We start from the raw sequence: 27,854 nt of genomic DNA on the forward strand, positions 1-27,854 counted from the left end.
GCAACAGTTATGATGCGGAGTACACAATGTCCCATATTTAAGCCAGGGTTTTGATTATGATCATTGTAAAAATGCCCACAAACCTATCATTTTCATTTGTGACTATATACTGATTCATGTTTACCAATAGCTCATTTTTAGCTCATCATGAGCACAGTCCAAGATATTACAAATCTAAGCTTTTTGGTACAGCAGTTACAAGATATTTAATGAGAACATTGTTCAAAGAGAGTCACTAAATTATATTGAAATGAAATGGTCTCAGGCTGCTAGAGAACAAGGATGCTGCACAGCTACTGTGCCTGAATTATGCCTTTATCTTAATTCCCTACACTTTAGCAAAGGGATTATTTGCATGATGACTGATTTATTGTTCAATAACCATAGAGTGACTATGCAAATCCCTCTTCTCTGATTAGCCACTGCCTATGGCAAATGTGGCTAGAACACCTTGTCACCGCACCTACCCCCAGATATTAAGCACAATGTAATAAGGAATTACTCTTAGGAGGAGGGCCCGGAGCAGCAGTAGGGTGATGTTCAGAAGGCAGGGGTTAACTTGGACAGGGTGGAAAGGAGGCAGAATTGGAAGAGACCATGTTTATATTCACATTGGTGGGGAATTCTGGAGGCTGGGGTTTATAGAGGCTAAAGAAGATAGTTGAGTACGGTGATAATTGGAGAGGGCTCCCACTTCACTTCCCTGACCTAATTGACAACTAGGTCTTCAGCCCTGGAGTCAAGATCAGAATGCAGTTTTTGCATTGTAAGCCCTCAAGCTTTCTAAGTACTCTACCATAGATTCTGATGGAGTTGTGGTAAGTTCTTTGCTCAGTTACTGCAGGGGCTACACTATTTTAAACATATTTGTTTGTCAACCTGTCAATTCTTTTTCTTTGAGCATTACTAATAAAGCCTCATTTCATAGTTAAAGCATACCTCAGCAACGGGACTCCAATAGAAGGCAACAGCTGAAGTGGAGAAGGCTGCCACAGAACATTAAACTGAAACCTTCATACTTGATCAAATCTCCTTTCTGTATCTGATCAGACCACACATTTTAGGTAATCTCTAATTTGCATTATTGCAAGCATTTACAGTATGGCCATCACTGTGATATGATTTTAAATAGGGTTCAATTAACAACAAGTAAATATAACTAGCAAACACACTCCACTCCACTCCAGCACAGTGACAGGGCAGAGATGGAGAATACCCAGAAAACTAACTGCCACGGATGGCAGCATACACATTTAGCAAAGAGTGAGGATGTATATTGCAATTTATTCTGAGTATAACCATGTTTGGGCTTGGAGAAATTTCTGATGGGAACAAATGCCAGTGGCGAGTGGTTCTCTGCCCAGAAACAGTGTCAGCAACTCCATGAGCACCTCTTTGTGCCCTGAGAGCAGAAGTATTCCTGACGAATGCACACAGTGCTTGTGATCTGACAGGCACATTCTATTAGTACCCTGCAGACAGTAAGCAGTATTTGGATGTAACCAGAAGTTGAATGGCAGCCATTGCTGAGTGCAGACAATAGGTATACTAGCTGAAGCTTCTGACAGGTCTGCAAGGTTATCCTATGTATGTGGACTGTGTTGTAGTTTCCCAGCACAGAGGTAACAAAAGTGAGGATGATGGTGGTGAGGGCCACATCTGATTGGAAAGGATGTAATCTCCTGGCCAACACCAGATGGAAAAAAAGGCATATCTGGAAGCTAATGAAGTTTGGGAATCTAGGAGCATTGATGAGTCTAAGACCTTGAGGCTGCAAATTGCTTAGACAGTAGGTGGGCAAACACCCTCAGCTGAAGGAGCAGTTATAGATTCTACCCATTCCTCACAGTACTTCTCCCAGCCAATCTGCTTCACCTCCACTTAATCTGGGTTAGGTTTAAACCATCTTGTTTTCATCAAAGTTGCAGAAATTGGGACAGCGTGGAGACTCTGGAACCATCTGGAAAGTCCTGTTGCCTTCAGTGGGAAATAGATTGAGCCCTCTAAATCTGGGTACAATGAAAATCAGACTATGAGCCTGATTCTGGTCTCACTTTCATGGGTGTAAATCAGGAGAAAAGACTGGAGTTATGTGGGTATAAAATTATTGTGAAGAGATTGGACTCAGTTGTAATATCCCATGTAACAGGGGAGAGCCTGGGACTAAAATAACCCTGATTACAGAACAAGCCCCAACGGAGGGAATCAAGTGATTCCAGTATAAAAAGCCCAGGAGACTGCAACTATGTCTGTAGACACTGCAGGGAGTAGTAAGAAGGCCCCATTAGGGCCCAGGTACCAGCTGAGAGAGCCTGAGGAGAAGGGCAAACTCCAGGCAGGAGATGCTGGGAAGCAGAAAGACTGACCAACCCTCAGAAAGGAGGGACTGTACCCAGCTGAAACTGGGATGAAGACTCTGAGTTTGTGTTCTATTTGAAAGACTTTCATATTTGGACTTCCAGGAAAGAGACCCTGAACTTGTGTACCCGAGGACTCAATAAATTGGACCATCGGGAGGGTATTGTTTGACCTATCTTGGAACTGAATGAGTTCTTATGGGACCTGCAAGAGGGGGCAAACAGGGGCTGGGTGACTGTAAAGTGACACCTGGCCATGAGAGGGGACTCAAACAGCTACTCCACTAAGTCCCAGTACAATAATTTGAGAAAATTAGCAATAGATTGGCTCTCCTAAACCAAACTATGGCTTGTCTACACGGAGTTATTGTGCAGAGAGCTAGGGTGTGAATTTAAAACGTACTAGCTATTCTGCACTAACTCTCCGTGTGGACACACTTCTTGTGAGCTGAGTGCTCTCACATGGTTTAGCTTAATACACTTCCAAAGTGCAATAAGCTAATGAGCACAAAGGCACTCTAGGAGCGTCCACAGGGGGACTTAGTACACATCAACTACTGCAGGCTTTTCCCTTGTGTAGACAAACCCTACGGTGATCAGAATGTATCAGTGTACTGTATGGCAGAATGTATCAGTGTACTCTATTAGAGAGTAACTTAGCTACACGCTTTGTCATGTTCCTATACCAGGTCTGGACTGGCTAGAGATCTTGCTCATACACACCAGATGTGTTCATCATGAGCTCCTTTAATGCTCTGCCAAGTATGGCTGAGGTTCGTTTAAATAAGGTACTGTATATTACACACAGTGCCACTTAATGGCTGAACTGCATAATACAATTTAGCATTCTATTACAACCTTAAAATCCATGTGCATTAAATGTACTTGTCTAAATCGTCAGTTGGTGTTAATTGTCATAGCTCTATCAGTGAATTTACACCAGCTGAGGATTTGACGATTGTTCCCTTGCCTTTTGGTGGCTATTGTGGGTAACATTTTTCATAGCAGTAGGGATTATACTAGTTTGAATTACTTATAGCAACAATCTGGATCAAAATGAGTGTCAATTTCTCAAAATTAAGAGAATCCATTCAGTTCAGGGCCTAAATTTTTGACACCTATTCTGTATCTGTTGTATTTAAATGTTAGAATTAGCCTTCCATCTAGACAAGAAGGTCACTGTCAGACAAAAAAAAACAATAAAAAAATACAAGGTTTAATCAGAAGAGAACTGACTGGTATCATACTTAAACAAGTTAATGTGCAGCAGAAAAAAATCCTAGAGTTAATTTCCATTTTTTATAAGCTATACTGCGTGTATTTGTAGATCACATTCAACTGCAAATGCCAACAGCTTCCTGGGCTTATCTCCAATTTTAAAAATACTCTTCATCTGTCTTTGTAAAACAAATTCTGCCTTCCTGGCCTGGCCATCTCAGCCTTTGAGTCTACTAATTTTAAAAGAAATCTGCCTTTTGACTGTGGGTCTTTTCTCTCAATCATTCATTCTAAGAGTGGAATCTGAGCTCTCTTTTCTTTGAGGATATGATCTGATGAGGAACCATAATCTCAAAGTTTCAGGTACATCCCTGCACACACTAAAGAAGGGTTTATCAGTGACATTCATCCCTCTAGATCTGGGGCTTCAGGAATGGCTGAAAGGAAGGGTTGCTAAGCAAGACTGTATGAAGAGCACACTCAGAGGATAGGAGAAGACAAGGATGAACCAATTAGCACATGCGCTAAAATCGACATGGTCGAAAATCACATTTTAAGATGCAAAAGAAAAATACAGCTCGCAGGAAAGTATAGTTTGTCTGTAAGCTCACTGTCAAAAGTAAAAAGGGCTGAAAAAAAGACACAGCTCACTTGGCAAATGTACAGAGTTCTCTGGCACCCCATCCTATTAGGAAGACTTTCAGAAGCCATTGTAGGTCTGATTTTAAAAAAAATGTCATTATCCAGGGCAACTACACTTGTATTTCCTCACAGTAGACCAGCAAGGCACTAGCTGTCAGGCTTCCAGCACCCCATGCTGTTGCCTCTCTTGGGTGGAGAAGACATGCATTCCCCCTCCTCCCCCTTCTGAGTTGAGTATCTCCAGGCTGAACCATTATGCCTTTATTGTGCTGTTCCCAGCAAAAGACAGACTGCCTAAGCAGACCTGTTTGCTTTCTCTTCAAAGTCCTAACAACTGCATAACTGCCCACAATTAAGATACCACACAGTACTTTCTATGCAATTGTATTCTTAGGATAAAAGTATCAGAGAAAACATCTTAAAAACAATATGAGAGAACCTATGCACTTGCTCACAACCTTCCCAGAGATCACCCAAAATCTCACCTGGGCTCTGACAGGTAAAGAGTCCTGCAAACCCCTCAGAGGGGGTCTCTCCTATGGTCACAAGTTCATAACAGCCTCAGCACAGAACTAGAACCCTCATGAGAAGTTATTCCCTCCATTATACAGTTTTAGGTCTTTGATCTGAAGTTTCCAAGAGCAAGTAATCAGTAGATAATGGGTTTCTCTCCCCAGGTGTAGCTTGTAAAAGCTTTCCAAGTATGTCTTAGGAAACCCACTTTACATGTATTGTCCCAAACAAGTCTTGGTAGTTCCTATCATTCCCCCAAGGTGTACATTAGTCAGTCTCCTAGAAAAGCTACATACAATAACACAAACAATTGCATTTTAATACAATGGGCCCAAAGGTATTAAATCTAATTCAATAAAGTTTAACTTTATTCAATAAGATTTGTCCAGGAAATTGCTCTTGGTCACACTTAGCATGCACAGTCAAGACTAACTTTTCAAAACAGCTCAGCTACTATTTAGGTACTTTAAATAAAGACCAAAGTTTCAAAAGCATTCAGCACCCAGCAGCTTCCATTGCAACACCCATGGCTGGATTTTCAAAAGAGCTCAGCAGACAAGGTCCTACACCATAGATGTTAATTAATACATCTAATCTAGATGTGCTAAATAAGCTAAATTATTCAAGAAAACAAACACAAGTGTACACAAGTGGCCAGATTTTCAAAGTGCTTATCATTTGTTTTTTGCAATAACTTAATGCAACTAAAACTTTAAATAATCTAAGTGTTCTACAAGCATTAATTAGAGCAGTTAACAACATGCTTCTGGAAAGAAGTCTGTCCATTGAAGATAAAATAGCACCACCAAGGATACGAAGAAACAAATACTAACTGAATTTTCTCTGTGAACTTTCTTTTGATTTCTTTTTATCAATCATTACAAAACACTTGGATGGATTCATTCTTCAGAATCCTCTTTCCTGTCTTCAGCATTCAGTGAAAATCCTTTTGAGAAAAGGAAAGAGAGCTTGAGATGGAAAAAAACAGAGATTTGAATCCAGAGTTTTTACTTCTACATCAGTCTGAGAGTGATATTTAGGAATCATATTCCCATACATTTCTATACTTTTAAAAAACAATGCATAGCATTTCTAAATTTGAAAAATCACTGGGACTTAAACTTCCCATTCCTAGGAATTGTCCTTTTGGTGGTTGTGTTTGTCTTGACCTTGAACATTACAGACTTGATGGAAAATTCACCCTCAGCACAGTCAGTCGGATTACAGCCTCTGATTAGTGATATATATGGCTACATTTGCCTTTCTATTTAGTATGTTTACTTTTTCCTGAATAGGAACATTTGGGTCTGATGGAAAATCTTTTCCAAGTTTTAGATTGAGTCTAGCAGCTTACTTCCTCTCAAATGCAAAACACAAGGAGACAGAACTCAAAAGCACGTATGTTGTTCATCACTAACCCACAGTTCTGGTGTTTTTCTTGCTGTACATATTGAGTCCCTGGTTCTTGACGGTTAATTCTGAACAGGATTTTCTACTGAACCAATCTCTGTTTTAAATCAATGAGATTTGTACTATGTTGTTACAAATTCTACTACACAACACTTCTCTTATGTTTCACATGTGCTGCTTTGTTATGTTTACTTCAAAGAAGTACAAAAAGGTATAAATATTTTAAGCTTCAATACAGCTACAACTGCATGGGGAACTTTATGCTTCAAAAGACTCAACAAAGTAACTAATACTTTAGATTGCTCACTGTTTTATGTAAAGCAAACAAAATATATTCCAAAGATTAAGATCAATCGTCTTGAATTGATTAAAATCCCATCAAACTATCAAACAGCCATTTTTCAGCAGTAAACCAGGTTCTATTTAAAATTACAATATATTACTGTCTAGTGACAGTAGCTGACTATTTTGGGCCTACACTATATTATGTGTTCCATACTGATTTACAGCACTTCCATAATTAAAGTTTGAAAATGTGCCCAACTTTAATAATGTATTACCAAAAAGTTGCTGGTGTTATAAAAAATTATTCTTTTGGCTATCTCAGTTTCACCAGATTTTGTATCTCAGGTCTGGTTGCATAAATCATAAGAATGACCTCTTTGGGTCAGAACAATGATCCATCTAGCCCAGCGTTCTGTCTTCTGGCAGTGGCTGGTGCCAGATGCTTCAGAATGAACAGAACAGAGCAATTTATAAAGTGATCCATTCCCTGTGAACCAGTACCACCTTCTGGAAGTCAAAGGTTTAGGGTCACCCAGAGCATGAGGTTGCATCTCTAACATCTTGGCTAATAGCCATTAATGGGCCTATTCCCCATGAATTTATCTCGTTCTTTTTTTAACCTAGTTATACTTTTGGCCTTCACAACATCCCCTGGCAATGAATTCCACAGGGTGACAGTGCACTGTGCAAAGAGGTATTTCCTTTTGTTTGTTTTAAATCTTCTGCCTATTAATTTCATTGGGTGACCCCTAGTTCTTGTGCAATGTGAAGGGATAAATAACAATTCCTTACTCACTTTCTCTACATCATTCATGGTTATTTAGACCTCTATCATATCCCCCCTCAGTTGTCTCTTTTCTAAGCTGAACAGTCCTTTGAATCTGTCCTCATATGAAAGCTGTTCCATCCCCCTCATCATATTTGTTGCCCTTTGCTGTACCTTTTCCAACTTTCATATATCTTTTTTGAGATGGGGTGACAAGAATTACACACACTATTCAAGGCATGGATGCAGGGGCGGCTCCAGGCCCCAGCACGCTAAGCGCGTGCTTGGAGCAGCAAGTCGCGGGGGGGCGCTCTGCCGGCGCCGCGAGGCCGGCAGGCAGGCTGCTTCCAGCGGCTTGCCTGCGGAGGGTCTGCTGGTCCCGCGGCTTCGGTGGACCTCCCGCAGGCGTGCCTGCAGAGGGTCTGCTGGTCCCGCGGCTTCGGAGGTCCGCCAAAGCCGCGGGACCAGCAGACCCTCTGCAGGCAAACCGCTGGAGGCAGCCTGCCTGCAGTGCTTGGTGTGGCAAAATCCCTAGAGCCGCCCCTGCATGGATGTACCATGGATTTTTATAGTGGCATTTTGATATTTACTGCCTTATTATCTATCCCTTTCCTAATGGTTCCTAACGTTCTGTTAGCTTTTTCTGCCTGCTGCTACACGTTGAGCTGAGTACAAAAACAGTATTTCATTGCAGCTTGACCTGCAGATCATTTACTACTTTAACTTTTGGACACTGATCTGCAGATGGATCCTGTAACCTCACAAGTAATTACAATTTCTTTTGGAGGGATATTAGCAGAAGTAAAGCAGCGGAGGAAGAAGAGAGACAGATTTTCTTTTCCAGATGCTAGGGAAGGGGTGGTTTGCACCCAAGTGGGTGTTAGCAGGGAGCAGTTCCTGCAGAGAAGACAGCACAGAGTCTGTCAATGATGTATCCATTCTGCAGGGGAAGGGTCCCTGGTGCTGTGTGCTCCCAAATACCCCCCAGTATCCATGTTAAGGCCAGAAAATCTGGTCATGTGTGATTTACATTGGTTATAGACAGGATAAGTAATGTATAATTAGCAGGACTCTCTTCCTGAAGAATCAGAATATCCCTCCCCTTCTTCTGCTCCCTCAGGCATCTTACCAGATTTCTGGGGTTTGTGAAATGTTATCACTAGCATCTCGGCTGTTGGTTCAACATTCTAGGATGCATCCAATCTTAGATTTTGCCAGGTTCTTTCCATCCTTTCAGTTTTTAACTGCTCTCGTGCAACATGATTTTGGCCTTATGTTTTAGTATGTCAGCCTTTGGAGCTTTAATTCCTTAGGACTGAATCAGCCAAGCATTTCCAAAGTGGGAAAACAAATCACATCCAGATTGGTGCTGAGCAAGCTTGAGAAATGCTCCCTTGTGAACAAACCTGCATAAAAAAAAAGTATTTTGAATTCAGCTCTAGTCTTGTGAGCTTAATTAGATAAACAGATATTCAGAAGCACAAGTCTCAGGCTGGAAAAGAGCTTGAACACATGAATACAAAACAGCCATAGATACCTGAATATTTCAGTAACAGTTTATCATTCAACCCATGTTCTCTCTTTTTTTGGCTCCTTTATCTCCCAATGTCTCTGATTCTTTTTCAGGACAAATATACAACAAAAAATCAGAGCAGGGGAAAATGCACAAGAAGAAAACCCACTGAAGGTAGGCTTGCTATTATTATTCAGTGACATCTCCCTTTATAAAACATTTGGAAACTTTCAAGAGTTCTGTGGAGACTTGATTCACCAGTGCATTGTTCCAGTTTTAAACCAGTATAATTCCTTGAATTTCAGTGGAGTTACACTGGCATAAAATGAGAGTAACAATAGAAGTGTATCAGATCCTTACTATTCTGTCCAAGTTCTTATACTGTGTCTCTCTCTGTGGTATTTGAGTTCTTACTGTACTAGTCCTAGTAATTCACACTTATTCTCTATAGCCTTGATTTTACTTCTGGCGCTAAGTTTGCTGCATTAAGCCCCATTTCGGCAAAGCATGTCAACATGAGCATAAATCCAGCTCGTTAAGTAGGTGTTTAATATGCTTAAGTCCCTTTTCTGACTTCAGTGGGATTTAAACATATTGTTAAAACTTAAATGCATTGTTATTTTTAAGTAAAGATAGATGTAAGTATATAAACTTTATGTGCTATGCTCAATCTGTGCCTTAGTCTTTTCCTTTCATGGATATTAGTGATCACCTTACTGCTGTGCAGGTGGTTAAAGTTTGTGGGCACATTGAGTGAAGTTTATTTGTAGTGAAAGGCATGTGATACAATTTTTCTTCTACCTTAAGTGGAGATATGGTAAAATTATCTTCAGAACATCTTAAGATTCCTTGATTGTACCACAAAGAGGCACTTAAGAGCGGCACTTAAACTTGTAGGCTGAGATGCTCTATGTATTCATTTTGCAAAGCCAATTATTTTTCTGACTCTGTCTTGTCCAAAAAGAGACTTTGAAATGTATGTACAGGTTTGTCTTAAATAAAGACAAACTTAGACTTTGCTTGTTTAGAAGAGCTTGGATAACTTAAACTTCCAAAGAACATCCCCAGACTTTTGTTTACTTACCCCAACATTTATTGCAGTCCGAATTCTGGTTGATGTTCCTGGGAAGGGGTCATATTTCCTTTCTTAGCTACTTAGCCCTGAAATAGAAAGGGCATCACATGCAGAGAGGGTATTACAGATTGCGAAAATAGCTTCAGAGCAGGACCTAGCACACCCAGTAGAAAGATCTGGAGACTTGAAGCGGATGAGATTCACTAAGTGGAAGAACAAAAGACAGTTACCTTTTCTGTAATGGTGTTCTTTGAGATGTGTTGCTCATGTCCATTCCACAATAGGTGTGTGTGCACGCCACATGCACCAGTACCAGAAGTTTTTCCACTAGCAGTACCTGTATGGGAGCGCCCCTAGCAACACCTGGAGTAGCGCTGCTATGGCATGGTATAAGGGGCACTGTGTGCTCCCCTCTCCCTCAGTTCGTTCTCGCCAGACAACTCCGACAGAGGGGAAGGAGGGTGGGATGTGGAATAGACATGAGCAACACATCCTGAAGAACACCAGTTACGGAAAAGGTAACTGTCTTTTCTTCTTCTAGTGATTGCTCATGTGCATTCCACAATAGGTGATTCCGAGCTATATCTGTTGGAGGTGGGTAGGAGTTCACAGACACTCAGGGCAGAGTACAGCCCTGCTGAACCCGGCGTCCTCTCTGGTTTGGGAGACGATTGCATAATGTGAGATGAACTGAAGACCATCTGGCAGCCCTACAAATGTCCTGGATGGGGACATGGGCCAGAAAGGCAGCCAATGAGGCTTGCGCCTTAGTCAAGTGTGCCCTCACAATTGACAGCCGGGGGACTCCTGCCAGGTCGTAACAGGTACAAATACACGAGGTGATCCAGCTGGAGAGCCACTGAGTGGAGATCGGCCGGCCTCTCATGCATTTGGCCAAGGCGATGAACAGCTGCAAGGACTTCCTGAACAGTTTTGTACATTCCAGGTAAAAAGCCATAGCCCATCTCACATCCAGCATGTGGCGGCAGTGCTCCTCACTAGATGGGTGGGGCTTGGGGCAGAGCACCAGAAGGAAAATGTCCTGACCCATATGGTAGGCGGAGACCACCTTGGGGAGGAATGAAGGATGTGGTTGGAGCTGGACCTTATCCTTATGGAACGCTGTGTACAGGGGTTCAGAGGTCAGGGCCCAGAGTTCCGAGACTCATCTAGTGTATGTGATCTCCGCCAGGAAGGCTACCTTCCACAAGAGGTGCGACCAGGAGCATGTAGCTAGTGGTTTAAATGTGGGACCCGTGAACCATGTCAGCACCAAGTTCAAGTCCCACTGCAGGACTTGGGGGCTAACATACGGGAAGAGACGATCCAACCCTTAAGGAATTGGCCAGTCATGGCATGGGAGAGCACCATGTGGCCCTGCATGGGAGGGTGGAAGGCCGATATGGCTGCGAAGTGCACCTTGATGGAGGAGGGTGCGAGGCCTTGGGCTCTAAGGTGAAGGAGGTAATCTAAAATGAGCTGAATCAGAGCAGCCACAGGCGAAATGCCCCGATCAGCTGCCCACTGGGAAAACCAAGACCCAGGTGGGCCCAAAGTGTGGAGGGCTGTCTGCTTTCCAGGAGGATGCGCTGAACCACTTCTGAGCAAGTCCTCTCCTCCTGGCCTAACCATTAAGCAGCCATGATGTGAAGTGGAGTGCCACTAGGCTGGGGTGGAGGAGGCAGCCCTGGTCCTGGGATAGCAGGTCCAGGCGGGATGGCAATGGCCATGGCGAGGCAACTGCCAGGCTAATGAGAGTCCCGTACCAATGTTGCCTGGGCCATGGCGGGGCAATCAGGCGGACCCGGGCCCTGTCCGTTTTTATCTTTTCTAAGACCTTGCTAATCAGCGGGATTGGGGGAAATGCATAGAAAAGCTAGCCTGACCAGGACAGAAGAAAGGCATCAGAGATGGCACCCACACCCAACCCGCCACTGGAGGAGAAGCGGGGACACCAGCGGTTCTGCTGTGTCACAAACAGGTCCACCTGGGGAGTGCCCCACATTTGGAAAATCCTATGCACCATCTCTGGGTGTAGTGACCACTCGAGCTGAGAGGAGAAGTTTCGGCTCAGGTGATCTGCCTGAGAATTCCGGGTGCCTGGTAAGTGGTGGGCTTCCAGGCAAATATTGTGGGCTATACAGAAGTCACACAGTCTGAAGGCTCCCTGGCAGAGGGCTGAGGAACGGGCCCCGCCTTACCTGTTGATGTAGAACATCGAGACCATGTTTTCCATGAGAACCCTGACCACTCTGCCTTCCAGGTGTGAGCAGCAGGCCATACATGCCAGACGGACCACCCTGAGCTCCTTGACATTTATATGCAGAGCAAGGTCCTGCACAGACCACGGAACTTGGGTCTGAACGTTCCCCATATAGGCTCCCTACCCCAGGTCCAACGCACTGGACATCAGCTCCATGGACGGGGGTCAGCCCCTGAACGGGACCCCTTGGAGAATGTTCCCCAGGGAGGACCACCATCGCAGAGAGGCGATCCCCGCTTTGGGCATGGTGAGGACATTGTCCATCCTGTCGCTGGACTGGGAGAATACCAAGGCCAACTAGAGCTGGAGGTTGGCATAGCGAACCACAAACATGCATGTCAACATATGACCCAGGAGCTGGAGGCATGCTCTGGCTGTGGTGATGGAGAACCTTGTGACTGTGATGATGAGCTCCCATAGGGTTTCAAATCTGTCCGGTGGGAGAGAGGCCCTGGCTGATGTCACATGTTATTTTGCACAAATATGGGAAGTTGTATCAGAACAGGCATTTCTGTGTGTAGTCAAGGCCATTCATGTCAATAGTGCTGGCATATCCAGGCCTACATATACTGCCTTTGTCTGTTTAGCAATAAGGGTGCTAAGGCATGGAGAGCAGTGAAAGGAAGAAGCTGGAAGAGGCATATGCTCTTCAGAAATGGCACTGTATACAGGTAATTAGTGACCATGAAGACTGGCTGCTGAATAACAGTGTGACATCAAAGAAAGAATAGTTATCCAAGCTATTGAAATTGGCAAATATGAAACAGTATGGTGTTGTCTTTGTACTGTCAGGGAGAAAACAGCTACCTGAAACCCTCTAACCAGAATGCTGGCATTTAAATAAGAAATTTGGCTGCATAAGGAATGCAGGATCGAGTACTAACAAAGACCAGCAAAACCAGTGTGATCTACACACATTATAACATAGCAGGACAAGTGTAAAAAATAATAGTTTCTCAGTGCAATTTGTACTGCTCTATAATTGAAGAATCACCATGGGGAAAATGTCAGGCAATTTAAATTTACAATAATAAGTCCTAAAAATATTTATCAAATCACAAAAGACTCTACTGGTCCCATCAACTCTTAATATTTTATTTTAAATTTAAAAGAGGAAAGTGATGAACAAATAACCTGAGCTCATTAGAATATTGATGGCAGTTGCATACATTTACATTACAAATCTCTCATATTGAGGGAAATATGTAAAATATTTAAAATTCAACCACAGCTTAACCTATGTGGTCATAAAAATAACAGGACCATGAAATGTCATTCCTTTATACCATTTGAATCTGATCTGTGCAGCAAGGCAAACCTTTTGGAATGTCCCTTGCAAATGTAAAAAAAAAACAATTTCTTATCACTGCTAGTAACTTATCTTCCATTAAATAACTATGGTAGACAACAAATTTGTTTCCCTTTTCATTAAATTTAACTACTCTGGCTTTTTAAGGAGACTGAATGTGTGACTGTTTGGATGATTTTTCCCCCCCACCGCAAATACTTCTCAACCCATTTCCTTCAAGGCAGTTTGAATCCTATTTTGGGACACCGATAAGGGTTCTGAAGATATGGAGTTTTTCTCTGTATATGACAGATAAGGTGACAAGATACATTAAGCTAAACACATTTATGCCTTCTCCAGACAGGGTATATTAAGTGCAAAGTAACTATCATTATGCACATAACAACAGTGGCAAAACATAGAGCCCAACAGTGCAAACCTTACTTATGCTGATGAGCGCATCTCTGCGAGGGTCCTCTTACCCTCCTTTTGTTCCATCATCTCCCACAGAATAGGCCCATCCTCAATCCTGATGGCTCCTAGTGGGTAGGAGGCAGGCGCTTGGGAAGGTAGAGGGAGTGCATACCTTTTGCCCCCAAGTACCTACCACAAATAGACCTAGTGTATTAATACAGCCAGAAGCCTCCATTAACTTCCTGCTAAGTACCCTCTGAGATGGGATCCTCAGGGCAGGTGCCACCTGGATAGTCCCTGGCACACGGGTCCAGTAGAAGTGTGTTCCCAGGGAAAAGCAGCAGACCTCAAGGCACATGTGGAGGCACAGACCACAAGAATCAACAGGGTTTGCTGGCTGGAATCCCAGTTGCTTCACACCTTTGTATTCCATTACAGATCCCACCATTTCCCTGTGATGGAACGAAGCAGAAAAACCTCACCAAGCTCCTTAGACCCTCAGCAGGGATTTCCAGATGAGGGTAGAATCCCTCAGATCCCTCTAGTTTTGCCACTTCTTATATTTTTAAATATAACCACATGCTGGACACCATGCAGTGGGTCTGGCGCTCCACACACAATGGAGACACTTTGTTGGTCTCTTCGCAGATCAGTGGTGTCCACAAGTAATATCCAGCTTACAAAGCGAATTGCTGCAGAGGCTTTCCATGATTTCCTACTTAGCCGTTATTCACACTTGTAATGTGTGTATCATTGCAAGATTTCTTGAAAGCTGCTGGCTAGCTATTCAGTTTAAAAACAAACAAGAAGGTAACTGAACATTTAAACAAGCAGGTTCCATTTTAGCAATTGCAGTTACTTAGGAAAATAGATTTCAAGCCCACTTACATTTTGTGTTCAGGATTCTGTTGATAAATTTTGCTGTCACAGGTTGTTCCCCATTTTGTTTGTGTACAGTAATTACACTATAAAGGAATGACAAATAAATTTAAGCTAAGGTTTATTTTAAGTCAAAGAGAAAAAACAAACTACCCAATATGATTGTTAGGGGGCTGATGGCTGTGAAAATCACAGTAGAACATGTGATTTATGTAGATTGTAAAATAACTTGGCCCAAACAAGCAGTGACAGATACAAACTCAGAAACAAACTATACTGAAATTGTTCATTTTCTAACTGTAGCACATCCTGAAATCTCTCCAGATAGTTATTTTAAATGATAGCATAGTCACCTAGTATTCTGATAACTAGGCCTTAACCTGAGATGCTGGGTGTACGTCATTGGGCCCCAGCAATTTTTAGTCACTATGTCATCCGCAGCCTTGAGTATTAGAAGAGTCATGGTACCAGTGGGTTAAGTCCCAATCTTGTGCGGTGCTGAGCACATTGGAGATGGTGGCTCAGCACCTCACAGGATCAGGTCTTCAGTAGTGTAGAATCAAGACATAGCCATTTCTTTCAGGAGAAAGAAGTAACAGACAGGACACCTAGGAAAACAAACGAATCCCTGGTGTAATTCCATTGAAATCAATGGGACTTGAGTGCTTGTTTTAAGTATGTGCCTCAGTACTTTGCTGAATCAGGGCCTTAAACCTCAGGACACTGGCCAATCCCGAGGAGTTTAAACCCTCCACAACTGGCTAGATCAAAGGTTTGGGTGGGTTGGGGTTGGGGGTGGAAGTGTGTGTGGAGGGTGAGGCACATTGAGGGCACTCCAATGGAAACTTCTATGGCTGGGGGTATAAGGAGCCGGAACAGAACTATTGGGTGGAGCCAGTCCTTTCCAGGGAGCTTGCCTCACAGGCTCTGCCCACCTAATCACAGTTGCCAACAGTCCCGATTTGGCCAGGAATTCCTCAGGATTTATCAGTTCATTCCTGGTAATTGCAGCCCTTTCCTATCCCTTAGGAAGGTAGCAGCACTGAAGGAAGGGGTTAAAAGCAGCCAAGGGCAGAACAGGATGGAATAAAGCCAGGAAGTGTAGCAACTCTGTGCTCTGAAAGCAGCATGTGGGAATGAGCCAGCTATTCACACTTCAGTGAGGAGAAAGATTGGGGATTAGAGAAGAAGGAGAAGAGCACAATAGAGAGGTGTGGAACTGATGGCAAGGGGAGGAGGATAGTGTGACAGATGCATCAATTTCCTGCAATATCCTTGAAAAACATCACTGAATTAAGTTTAAGTATCTTTAGAGTCCATTGTATTAATTACAAAGGTTATGTATTGTGGTGGGCCAAGATTGTATGTAATCTCTCTACGGGGAGATGTGATTGAACCCCAGGAAGTGTTATGAATTTCAAAGGACTGTATTGAACAATGTACCAGACAACAATGGACAGTGTCAAGTGGTTTACTCTGGGAATTTCTAGGGGGAGGTGAACACAAATTCACCACCTCTGGTTATGCAAAAACCCAATTTTTTGAAGCTATGCCCTCGGGAGATGCCCATTGTCTGCTAATTACCTATTCTCAGAGTCTCAAGCTCAAAGGCCCAAGCTGTATAAAGGAATGATTAAGGTCATGTCTACACTAGCAAGCTTATGCAAGCACAGCTTTACCAATGCAGCTGCACTGCTGTAAGATCACTCATGTAGCCTCTCTATGCTGACAGGAGAGAGTTCTCCCATCGACATAATAAAACCATCTAAACAAGTGGGGGTAGCTATGTCGGCAGGAGAGCATTTCCTGCCAGCAGAGAGCTGTGCAAATGAGTGCTTCTGACGGTGAAACTTGTGTTGCTCAGGGGTGTGTTTTTTCACACCCTTGAGCAACATAAGTTTTGTCAAAATAATGGGTAGTGTAGATATGGCCTAACCCATTCATGGGCATGCTAGTTCTGCGCTCAGGCTGTTACACACTTGTAACCACACAAAAAACCCATTTGAAGGACTGACATCTACCAGAGCCCTTGTTGAAGTTGTGGGATTATCTCTGGTAAGCTTATTAGCATGTGTGTAGGTTCTTTTTTGTTTGTTTTTAATATGTGTTATGTATTGCTTTCACCTTAAGCATAAATGTGCTTGCTTAGAAAAAGCTGTGTAGTAATTTATAACTGGTGGCAATTACAGCTGTTCATAGCCTCTGGGGAGAAAGCAAAGCATAGACACTGGCCTGTTTAGTCAGTCTGGTTGCTGGGAGTATCATACTGTAGGCAGCCTGGAATGACCCCAGTCAGGAGTGGGAGAGATGTGGGTCTCTGCCCAAGAGAGGTGATGACTGAGGAGCTAGGCGCCTAGAAAGGGTGCTCTCAAGGGACCAGGGTGGGGCAGGTGATACAGGTGCAATTGCCCTGAACAGTGGCATAAGATAGGAAAAGGAATTTTTACAGTTACTTACCAGCTCCTAGGGTTTTTAAGTCCAAGCAGTCATAGATATCTCAGAGTTCTGAGCATTGGACCTGTAACTTCTGTGAAACACCACTACAGCAAATTCCCTCTTGCTCCTCAAGCATAGCTTTCAGAGTAGAACATTACAGAACTGTTATTCAGTGGTGGTTTAAATAAGCCACAGCAAGTCCCACTAGGTCTTGAAAACATCCACTAGAAGTTTTTAAAGGTATATACTAAATGGTGTGCCAGTTAACTAAATAGCATCCTTATGACAAATTAGCATACTGAAGCATGTAATGCACCTAGATGTAAGGGGAAATATGTTGGAAACCTCAAAAACCATCATGTATTCTCTCTCTTTACTTTTAGACTGAGCTTAGATACACTGGGGACTGCTGCTATCTGTGTGCCATACCACAAGTGTGTTGGGTGTGTAGATATATAAAAAAATAGAAGGCAAACTTAGATCCTCCAAAAATATCCTACGTCTAGGAAAAAGCTTAGCGTGTCTCAAACAGCAGCAAATTTCAGCCTGCATCATCCTTATACTTTTTCTTATTACACACTTTCCCTGTTTGGTTCCCCATCAGATACAATGTCATTCAACTGCATCAAAGTGAATTAATTTGCATTTCTGATATCTGCTGTGCAGAATCAAAGAGTCAAAGTTTTTGGGATATGTTGAAAAGTTGCTGTTTTTGTTTCAAAGGAAATTGCAGCAGCTTCAATGGCAGATTACTTTTCTGCCTCTGATTTAGGCATTTAGGGGTTCTCTGCTTTTCACACACCATTTTATAGAACGGTGTGAATTATATGTTCAAGATGGAACAGAGGCAATTTGTGGTAGAAAGATGAGAAAATGACTATTTGTTATTCTAACTGGGCTGTTTATCTACTTAGAAAAAAACTCCAGTGCTGAATGGGGGGAAAAATCTGAAATTCTAAATACAATCACTATTATTAAGAATTATTCAAAGGGGAAAAAAGGTATAGCTAAAAATAAGTTGGCAAAAATTTAAGAGAATTCATAATTATACATCTGAATTTTCAGCCTAACTTACTTTAACTGTATTTGCACTTTGTGTTTACACTTTCTATTCACATCACTTGAATGTGCAAGCAAATGATCTCACTTAACAAAACAGAGGATTTTCTATCTATCAAAAATATTTCCAGAAAGCAGATTTCAAATTCATCATCATGAGTATTTGCACCAGAAACCTGAGTCACAGGTTTATCTCAATCAGTGCAGATAAAAATAAGTCTTCCTCCAAAGATTTAACTTTCCCAAAACATGAACCTAACCTGTGCTGAAGTTTGTAAAAAATTGTTAACCAAACTTTTTCAATTATTTTTCACTTTTGAACACCTCAACACTTCTTAGCTTTGGCCAGGGCTGGAAGAATATGTGCTGAAAAGACTTAGGATATGTTCACAGTACATGCAACTTGTGGCAGCATGCAGAATATATATGCTGCTCACCCTGCTCCTCATGGAAAGCCCCGGCCTCCTGGCTGCATCCACCCTCCTTGCTGCTGCCCTACCCACAAGCCGGGCTCCAGCGCTGAAGCCAGAGAAGGCTCTTCCCAGCACCTCCTTACCGGGCTGCTGCCTCAGAAAGCTGTCTTCCACTTATTAGCACCTGCCAGATAATAGCATGTTTTCCTGGCAACCGAGGGAGCGGTAATAAGCAGACTCTACTGTATTGCTATAGTGCTAATTCATTATAAACCCAATAGTAAACAACATGAATGCCAAACAACTTTCTAATTATTATGCTGGTGAGCATGTCCAGAGGCTCCGAACAGGGATCAGAGCTCCACAGGGCTAGGCATTGCCCCAGAGAGCTTACCATATATACACAAGGTGCTCAATCCAATGTCCATTGAAATCAATGGGAACCCTTTGGTTAATTTCAGTTGGGCATTGGATCAGGCCGATGATAAGATACAAGAGATGGATGTAACAAATATGGAATGAAGATAGGAGCATTCTGGGAAATGAGTTACACAGAAAAGTAATCATGAATAGTATTAAAAAGTGACAGTCTCAGCATACCAGCCCCTGGCAGAGTTTTACAGGTATCCTGGCAGAGGTGAGTTTTAGGGGAGATTTGGGGGCTAAAGCTTCGACTTTACAGGGAAGTGTTTCCCAAGCCAGGGGTGCTTCATGGGAGAAAGCACAGAGGTGCTTGAGAGAAAATTGAACTAGCGGGTGGATAAAGGCAAGACTAAGAAAAATGTACTTGACTTTGGATAAGTATTTAGAGCTCAAGGAAATATAATTAAGCACAGATTTTATAGATTCCTGTTAGCTTGTTTTCCTGAGTGCTGTACAGTTGATGAATTCCAGTGAAAATGAGGTAGGATCAGAGGCTAAAATAGGGAAAGAACGAGTTAAAAATTACTTAGATAAGTTAGATGTCTTCAAATCACCAGGGCCTGATGAAATACATCCTAGAATATTCAAGGAGCTGACTGAGGAGATATCCAAGTCATTAACGATTATCTTTGAAAAGTCCCATGGAAAGTGGGAGAGATTCCAGAGGACTGGAAAAGGGCAAATGTAGTGCCCATCTATAAAAAGGGGAATAAGGACAACCCAGGGAATTACAGACCAGTCATCTTAACTTCAGTACCCAGAAAGATACTGGGGCAAATAATTAAGCAATCAGTTTGAAGACACCTAGAAGATAATAAGGTGATCAGTAACAGTCAGCATGGATTTGTCAAGAACAAATCATGTCAAACCAACCTAATATCTTTCTTTACAGGGTAACAAGCCTTGTGGATTGGAGGAAGAGGTAGATGATGTATATCTTGACTTTAGTAAAGCTTTTGATACTGTCTCACATGACCTCATAAAAAAAGCTAGGGACATGCAATCTAGATGGAGCCGCTAGAACAGAGGTCGGCAACCTTTCAGAAGTGGTGTGCCGAGTCTTCATTTATTCACTCTAATTTAACGTTTTGCGTGCCAGTAATACATTTTAATGTTTTTAGAAGGTCTCTTTCTAGAAGTCTTATAATAAATTACATGCAACAATAGTTTAGTTAAGTAAATAAGGTTTTTAAAATGTTTAAGAAGCTTCATTTAAAATTAAATTAAAATGCAGAGCCCCCCGGACTGGTGGCCAGGACATGGGCAGTGAGAGTGCCACTGAAAATCAGCTTGCGTGCTGCCTTCGGCATGCGTGCCATAGGTTGCCTACCCCTGTGCTAGAAGATGGGTGCATAACTGGTTTGAAAACCATTTCCAGAGAGTAGTTATCATTGGTTCATAGTCAAGCAGGAAAGGGCATATCAAGTGGGGTCCTTCAGGGATCAGTTCTGGGTCTGGTTCTGTTCTATATATTCATCAATGATTTAGATAATGGCATAAAGAGTACACTTATAATGTTTGCAGACGATATCAAGCTGGGAGGGGGTTGCAAGTGCTTTGGAAAATAGGATTAAAATTCAAAATGATCTGGACAAACTGGAGAAATGGTCTGATGTAAATAGGATTAAATTCAATAAGGAAAAATGCAAAGTACTCCACACATAAAAAATGGGAAATGACTGCCTATGAAGGAGTCCTGCGGAAAGGGACCTAGGGGTCAGTGGATCATAAGCTAAATATGAGTCAACAGTGTAACACTATTTCAAAAAAAGCAAACATCATTCTGGGATGTTTTAGCAGGGGTGTTGTAAGCAAGACACAAGAAGTAATTCTGCTCTATTCTGCACTGATGAGGCCTCAGCTGGAGTATTATGTCCAGTTCTGGGCACCACATTTCAGGAAAGATGTGGACAAATTGGAGCCAGTCCAGAGAAAAGTAACAAAAATGATTAAAAGTCTAGATTGAAAAAAATGGATTTGTTTAGTCTGGAGAAGAGAAGACTGAGAGGGAGACATGATAACAGTTTTCAAGTACATAAAAGGTTATTACAGGAGGAGGAAGAAAAATTGTTCTTTTTAACCTCTGAGGATAGGACAAGAAGAAATGGGCTTAAATTGCAGCAAGGTTAAGCACTGGAATAAATTGCCTAGGGAGGTTGTGGAATCTCTGTCATTGGAGATGTTTAAGAGCAGGTTAAACAAACACCTGTCAGGGATGGTCTAGAAAATACTTAGTCTGCCATGAGTGCAGGGTACTGGATAGGGAAGACCTCTTGAGGTCCCTTCCAGTCCTGTGATTCTATGATATCTTGATTTAAATTGTATTTGTTACGAGTTAATTCACACTGAAAAGCATTTTCTTTTACCTTTAAATAAAGTCTCTGATCTAATAACATATTGTGAGCGACATATAAATGTCACCAACACAAAAATCAAATCCCAATGCCAGTGATTTATCAACCATCCAGCAAACAAGGAAAACATGGATAATAGAGTAACTAGGAATAAACTACTTTGGTATGAACTAGTGATTAACTCAGCTACTACTATTCTATACAGAAAGCCAATAATAAAATCAGCTAGTATTGGGTTAGAAAGAAAATTACAACCTTCCTAGGTAAAACTGGGATCAAACATTAAAGCAATCTCGGGGGGGGGGACCAAACATTTTTTGTTACAGTGCTAAATAAAATAAATAAATAAATTAAATAAATGCTCTAGGGGAATAAACCCTAGTAATCCTTTAAATAATGAATATTTTCCAACTATTATACAGACAGATTTTCCTGCTGGGTGGCACCTGGTGATTTAATAAACGTATCATACTGCTAAAATGTGAGTATAACTTGCTATATTCTGAGCTCTGCTATACGTGTGCAGTACTCCACTGCATGGAACAGATTTACAGCCATGTAACAGAGAGAGAGAGAGACCTGGACCCAAAGGGTTTGTGCCAGTTCTGTGCATTCCTTTATGATGTGTCAATAGGGGGAAAAGTTAAACAAGATTCTCATCACGCTTAATAGTAAGGTATGAAAAGAATGAGGAATTATTTGAAAGAAAATTTGTGAGGTTGTCTTGGCATCAGTAATGTCTTCTGTGAAAAGTTATTTAGGGATATGTTTTCAGCAGAGGTGAAAAAGATTTGCACAAGGGGATATACAGAGGAAAAATAGGATGAAATTAAGAGAGGAGAATTGAAGGCAGAACTTAAGGAAACAAAGATGAATTATGCTGTGGGAAAAATTTCCCAAGGGAAGCAGTGTAACCCCTGCCACTTGGGACAATTTAAATACTAGACGAGAACGCTTACTTGTAAATGTACAATAGGAAACAATCCTGCTTTGGCAGAAAAACGGACTAGACGACTCTCTGTTCTAGACCCTTCTCATCTCTAAGAACATTCTACGTTCATTACTGTGAATGGCCAAATGTCCTTATTGGCCAAAGTCTGGATTTCAAATTTACTGCGAGTCTTCCTTGTGCTAGTCTGAGTGCTTCAAATGATTGCAACTGTAGCAGGCAGGGAGAGATGGTCAAAGACAACACTTGATATTTTGCATATTATTTAACTGATAGCCACCGAACCACAAGCATAATGTGCTCTCTATGTGTAGAGTTGGGCCACTGAATACTACACTTCCTGTCATTTCCAAATGTAGGAGATACTATAATATTGAATTGTGAGATGGCCAAGCCAGGGCTAAGTGTGATGAGGTGTGACTCTGAAAGGAAAAAAAAAAAAAGACACAGCCTCATTGCCAGGCAGCAGTCATGGCAGCCTCTGATCTGGGTCACCAGGCACAGATGGGGAGCCACTCACAATGAGAACCTTTGAAATGAAAGGCAGATCTATCCACCTCCAGTTAGGGGTGCTGCTGTAACCTCTGCCAGTTCTCCCATTTGCATCTCCAATTATTATGTTGGCCATATATGGGCATGAACAACTTAAATAGAAGGGGGGTTGCAGTTACTGCCACAGTGAAACAGCTAGGCAGTTATTTAGCTGGTGTTTTAATTAAAAAATGGGTGCGTTCAGAAAAAAATCGATTTGGCAAAGTAATTCTTTGCGCTACACCAAAGAACGCAAAGGAAGCTGAGTTATAATCAAAGCTTCTAAGGAAGCTGAGTTATAATCAAAGATCTGGAAAATAGACCCCTTCCATTATGGGATCTGACCTAAAAGCAAAACAGAGGTTTAAACTTGGGAATGCGCTACCTTTCTTCTCAGAACTCCCTCAAAGAGTCGAAGTGAAAGGCAAGGCACATTTCATCTTCTGGCCTGGGCTATCTTTAAGGTACATTTGTGTTCACTAAAAATAGTATCTGCTGCAGCAGCTGCTGCTGAAGAAATGTACTGTACATGCCTTCAAAACTCAAACATATCTTTCAGAAATTTGCAAAATCTGCACACCAAGCCAGATGTCAAAAAATGCTCTGAAGTTAATATAACATGTCAGTGTCAGCAGCTCAAAAATGCAAATGTAGGACCCAAGTTCTCTAAGAGGAACAGAAATGAACCAATAAAATTCCATAATGCTGAAAGTGATTAGACTGAGACTTAGATATGGCACACATTCTAAATCAGACTGCTCCGATGAGAATTTGAATGAGGACTGCATCCTGGCTCCCTGTGCTTGACGTAGTATGAAACAGCTTCCTTGATGGAGCTCATTACTTGATTAGGAAGTAGGAAATCCTTTTCCAACAGTATTTTTAATACAACTTTCAAAGATTAGACTAGATACCTTTCATTAGACTTTTTGATGGTCTAGGGTGACACTATGTGGCTAATCCAAGCACTGAAATATCAGCTGCATTTATCTCATGAATTTTTTTATTATGAAGCTGCTAAATCTAACCCCTTTATTTCTAAAATTTAAAAAATGGTATAGCACATCAAGCTTTAAGAATAAAAACAGCTTGCCTCATCTTTGCTTCCTATCTTAAACCTTCATGCAATTTCCTTCAATGTTAGTGCATAAGGGAAAAAATATACATGTGAAAGATGTGATCAGATTGAGAAAGTTAATGTTGTTATCCCTTTTAACCTGAATGGTTAGTAAAGTTCAGAGTTTTGTGGATTGGTTCTGTTAGGAGGAGATATTGAGGAATGAGTTAAGTATTTCTCTGATGCAATTTCCTGTTTGTTTACAAGGAACAGACATAATGTCCTGCTTCCCTAAACACAGGTGGAATCATTCAGCAGGACACAGTTTCTTTATTCACAGTTCCAAGCATTTTTCCAGCCAGCACTCTCCCCCAAAATTCTCAGCTTTTTCCTAAAGGTTATCTATGCATATTTCTCTGGGGCTTCCTTGCTGTCTTCTCTGTCTGCTTCTCTAGTGTTTCTGCCCCCCCCGCCCCCCCCCCCGTGTGTGTGTGTGTGTGTGTGTGTGTGTGTCACACACACATACTTACTCACTATCCCTCCCTCAAACAATACCTAGTTCCCTGCATTTGCATTCAGCACTGTGTGAACACCCCTCCCCACCACACACACCTCAACTCCACCCATCATCTCAATATAGTCCAGAATGGTGACACCCTCTATGACCCATTCCAAAGAGAAAGAAAAATAATTTACAATCACAAATGATACAAGCCTTAACTATTTACATAGTGTTTTTCTGTCAGGACATTTTCACATTGGTTTTATTTCCATCAAAATCTCCTTGAAGTTCTTCTCTCCCTGCCTTATTTCCTTTCAGCCACCCAAGAAGGGCCTCTTTCAATGAGTCCCTGGAGAGTACATATTGATTCTGCAAAATCTGCTGGCTGCAACAGACCCTGCCCATTTTGTTCTAATAAAGAACTCTTCTCTGTCACAGACCTTCCAGCCTCAATTTTCTACAGCTAAATCCTCAGGTTCTTGGGACAGCCATGCTGCAACCCTGTCTCCCAGTACCTTTTCAGCTGCTCCTTATGGATAACTCTGGGTTCAGTCCTGGGACACAACTGTATTCTGTACACCACTTCATTTATTCAGGTCAATATTGTATATGGTTCCTATCAAGGTTTATCCAGCTTAGGGATCAGACCGTTCTTTCTCCTAGGATTGGGAATCAGTTATACATGTATCAAGGTGTCTGATCTCACATGAGACTTCTGATCTGGTGAAGAATTCATTCACTAGAACCTTTGCTATTGTCACAGTCTCTTAAGTCTATTTTGGGTGAACTTCAGGCCATTTCTTAAAGTAGTTTTTAGCTACCAACAAATATTCATTGATAAACTCCATCTCAGGTAAAGGCCCAAGCATATTAAGCAGCAATGTGGTCCATTTATGCCTGCAGAGATACTGCTGCCTAGGGGCTTTCCCTGTTTTACGGGGATCCTGTTTTGCAATACAAATATCACATTTCCTGCATCAGTTTTCTACATCCTGCCTGCATTTTACCCCATAGAAATTCTCCCTTATCTTGGCTAAGGTTTTTGCAACTCCAAAATGTCGAGCAGTTTTAAGATCGTGATGTAACTCAGAACTTCCTTTTTTCAACGTATGTTGTATAACCAGCTGATACCTGTACCCATCACCTCATCACTCACTGGTTTTTCCACAACCTCTATACAATATTTCATCCTTAAATTCCAAGTCTTCCAACTGTAAGCAGAAAGCTTTTACTATGGTATTCGGTGATGATACTAAAGGTGGCTGCATTTGCCAAATGATATTCCAATCACACACTATTCTGATATGAGGATCCTCTCTTTGGCAAGCTTTTAGCTGCTCTGGACTCCATTCGTGCCATCCCACATTCATTGGGATAAACCAGGAACATTTGCACTGCTGCGAGTTGTGGGAAGAGAGGAGACAGCCAGCTTTTCCTGAGTACTCTCATTCCCTTCAGCAACCAGTTCCTTGCTGTCCTGCTTAGTGCAGGTTTACAGTTAGCCTCTCAACAAGCATTACTATAAACTTTACCATGCCTGTGCCCAGCCTCTGAGAAATCATGAAATAGCACTGCAGTTTTTCCAACCACCTGGCAAGTTGCTCCTCAGGATTTCTGAATCTAAAGAGCCAGTGCAGGAATGAAAGGTCTGTCCTGACCACAAACCCTCCCCCAAACAAATAGAGGTGACAATGTTCTATGGATTTAACCACCGCCAGAAGTATTTCAAGTGAGGTGTAATTTCTCTGGGTTCAATTTTCAGATTGGCAGCCTTAAGTTTATCACAGACCATTTGTGAATGCATCAGTTCCTGTCCACGAGTTAGTATATACCAAGACATTATCTAGGTATAACACACAGGCGAAGTGTGGGAAGCCATGCAATACCCTCTCCATTAGCCTCTCAAAATGTGACAGGTGCATTGCAGAGGCTGAAAGCCATCACTTGAAATTGCATGCCTTATTCTGAGGGAAAGCAGTCTTTTTCTTGTCCCTTGGGTCCACTTCCACTTGCTGATACCCACTTTCAAGACGCAGTGTGGTAAACCAGTTTGAACCTCCGTACAGAATCAAGCATGATAATGCATAATAATCCTTTTGACTTCATTTAGTTTTCTGTAGTCTACCCAGATTCTGGTATTGACATAATTTTTTCTTAACCAGGACTACGGGTGAGGCCTCACTGAAGGCTCAGTTATGCCTTCCTGATACGTTTCCACAATGGCCAGTAATGCCTTTTCCCTCTTTGCTACAAGTAAAAGGTGAGGTGGCTGTTTAATGGGCCAGTTTCCTTTAGTATCAAGCTTGTGCTGGGCCAGTGCAGTACAAACTATACTTTGTTGGATTAGGAGAACAACTGCTGATTCCTAACCAGAAAGTTCCTTAAACCATTCTCTTGTTGATCAATTAAATTTACAGCACTGTGCCAGAACATGTCCTATAGAAACTCTGGGAATTCACCCTCACTGCTTTACCCCTTGTAGTTTTTTTTCTGTACCAGTATTTAACTAGATCCACTGGTTCATATTTTTGAACCATGATTCCTTCTTTTACTATTTGCTCTGTCCCACATTTGGGGGTGGAAACAACACCACACCACAGTTCCTGCTTCAAATCCACAAGAACTTTCACAGCTAAAATTCCCTTGAGATCCTGGATCTCAAAGCAGGTTTCAACAACTTCTTACCTTTTCTTTGCTGAAAAGCTACCATACCATATAGCTGTTATAATTTCTGCCCCTGAAGGCAGAATAACTTGTCCACTGCAAACTGTTTGCATACAAACCATGTTTCACATGGGCCACATTTTTAAAGTGAATTTCCACAGACTGAATTTGTAGGACAGCATTCCTGTAATTTATCACACAGTTATAAGCAATAATGAAATCCAAACCTATTAGCTTTCCACTATTTCAGCTATCCAGACTTCATGCTTGAATTCCACAGGTCCAATTTTCAAACCCAATTTTGAAGCAGGTATGTTCTGCGGTCACTGTCTGCATTTGAGACCAATTAGGTGGTTCAATTTTGGATTCCCTATTCCCTAGCATTTTTGGCATGTCTGGTCTAATACCTTGTGTTTGAGCTACTGTCCATTATTCCTATGCATTTCATAGATCTTATCACTCACTCAATAGCCAAACTCCCGTTACTGTTGCTTAATTGCCCAAATCTAAACAAAACCGGTGGGGCTAATCCTCCAAACTTTGCCCCTTCAGCTTGGCATCCCTCTGTTTCCCACACTGGGTGACAAACTTTCATTAGACACTTGTGACGCTCTGTCCTGTCCTCTTTTTATTGATAAGTCCTTTTTATGGCCATTTTTTTTCATGGTACCAGCATTTAAAAGAACTGCCTCCCTTAATTTTTGCATTACAGACAATTTATCTTGTTTTATTAACTGAATTTAGCACTTTTCTTATTCATTCTAAAATGTTGTGAACCAGATTAGAATCCTCTTTTCCATCACATGTATTAGACACAAATGTACTTCCATCTTCTTCACTAAT

The 27,854-nt window shown here is 41.8% G+C and overlaps 1 long non-coding RNA gene across 3 annotated transcripts in view; it reads left to right on the forward strand.

Moving 5' to 3' along the window:
- The first annotated feature begins 943 nt into the window (after positions 1 to 943).
- The window catches only part of LOC123374163, a 75,043-nt gene continuing 48,132 nt past the window's right edge, over positions 944 to 27,854 (forward strand). For 2 of the 3 annotated variants that reach the window (XR_006581019.1, XR_006581018.1), the window contains exons 1-3: positions 944 to 1,064; positions 8,818 to 8,878; positions 21,731 to 21,789. This is a non-coding gene — a long non-coding RNA (uncharacterized LOC123374163). Of the gene's footprint in view, positions 1,065 to 8,817; positions 8,879 to 10,603; positions 10,726 to 21,730; positions 21,790 to 27,854 lie in introns of those variants that run through there. The other variant, XR_006581020.1, reaches the window with a different exon arrangement.

Source organism: Mauremys mutica, chromosome 7 (genome assembly GCF_020497125.1).
Source record: "Mauremys mutica isolate MM-2020 ecotype Southern chromosome 7, ASM2049712v1, whole genome shotgun sequence".
NCBI classification, from domain to species: Eukaryota; Metazoa; Chordata; order Testudines; family Geoemydidae; genus Mauremys; species Mauremys mutica.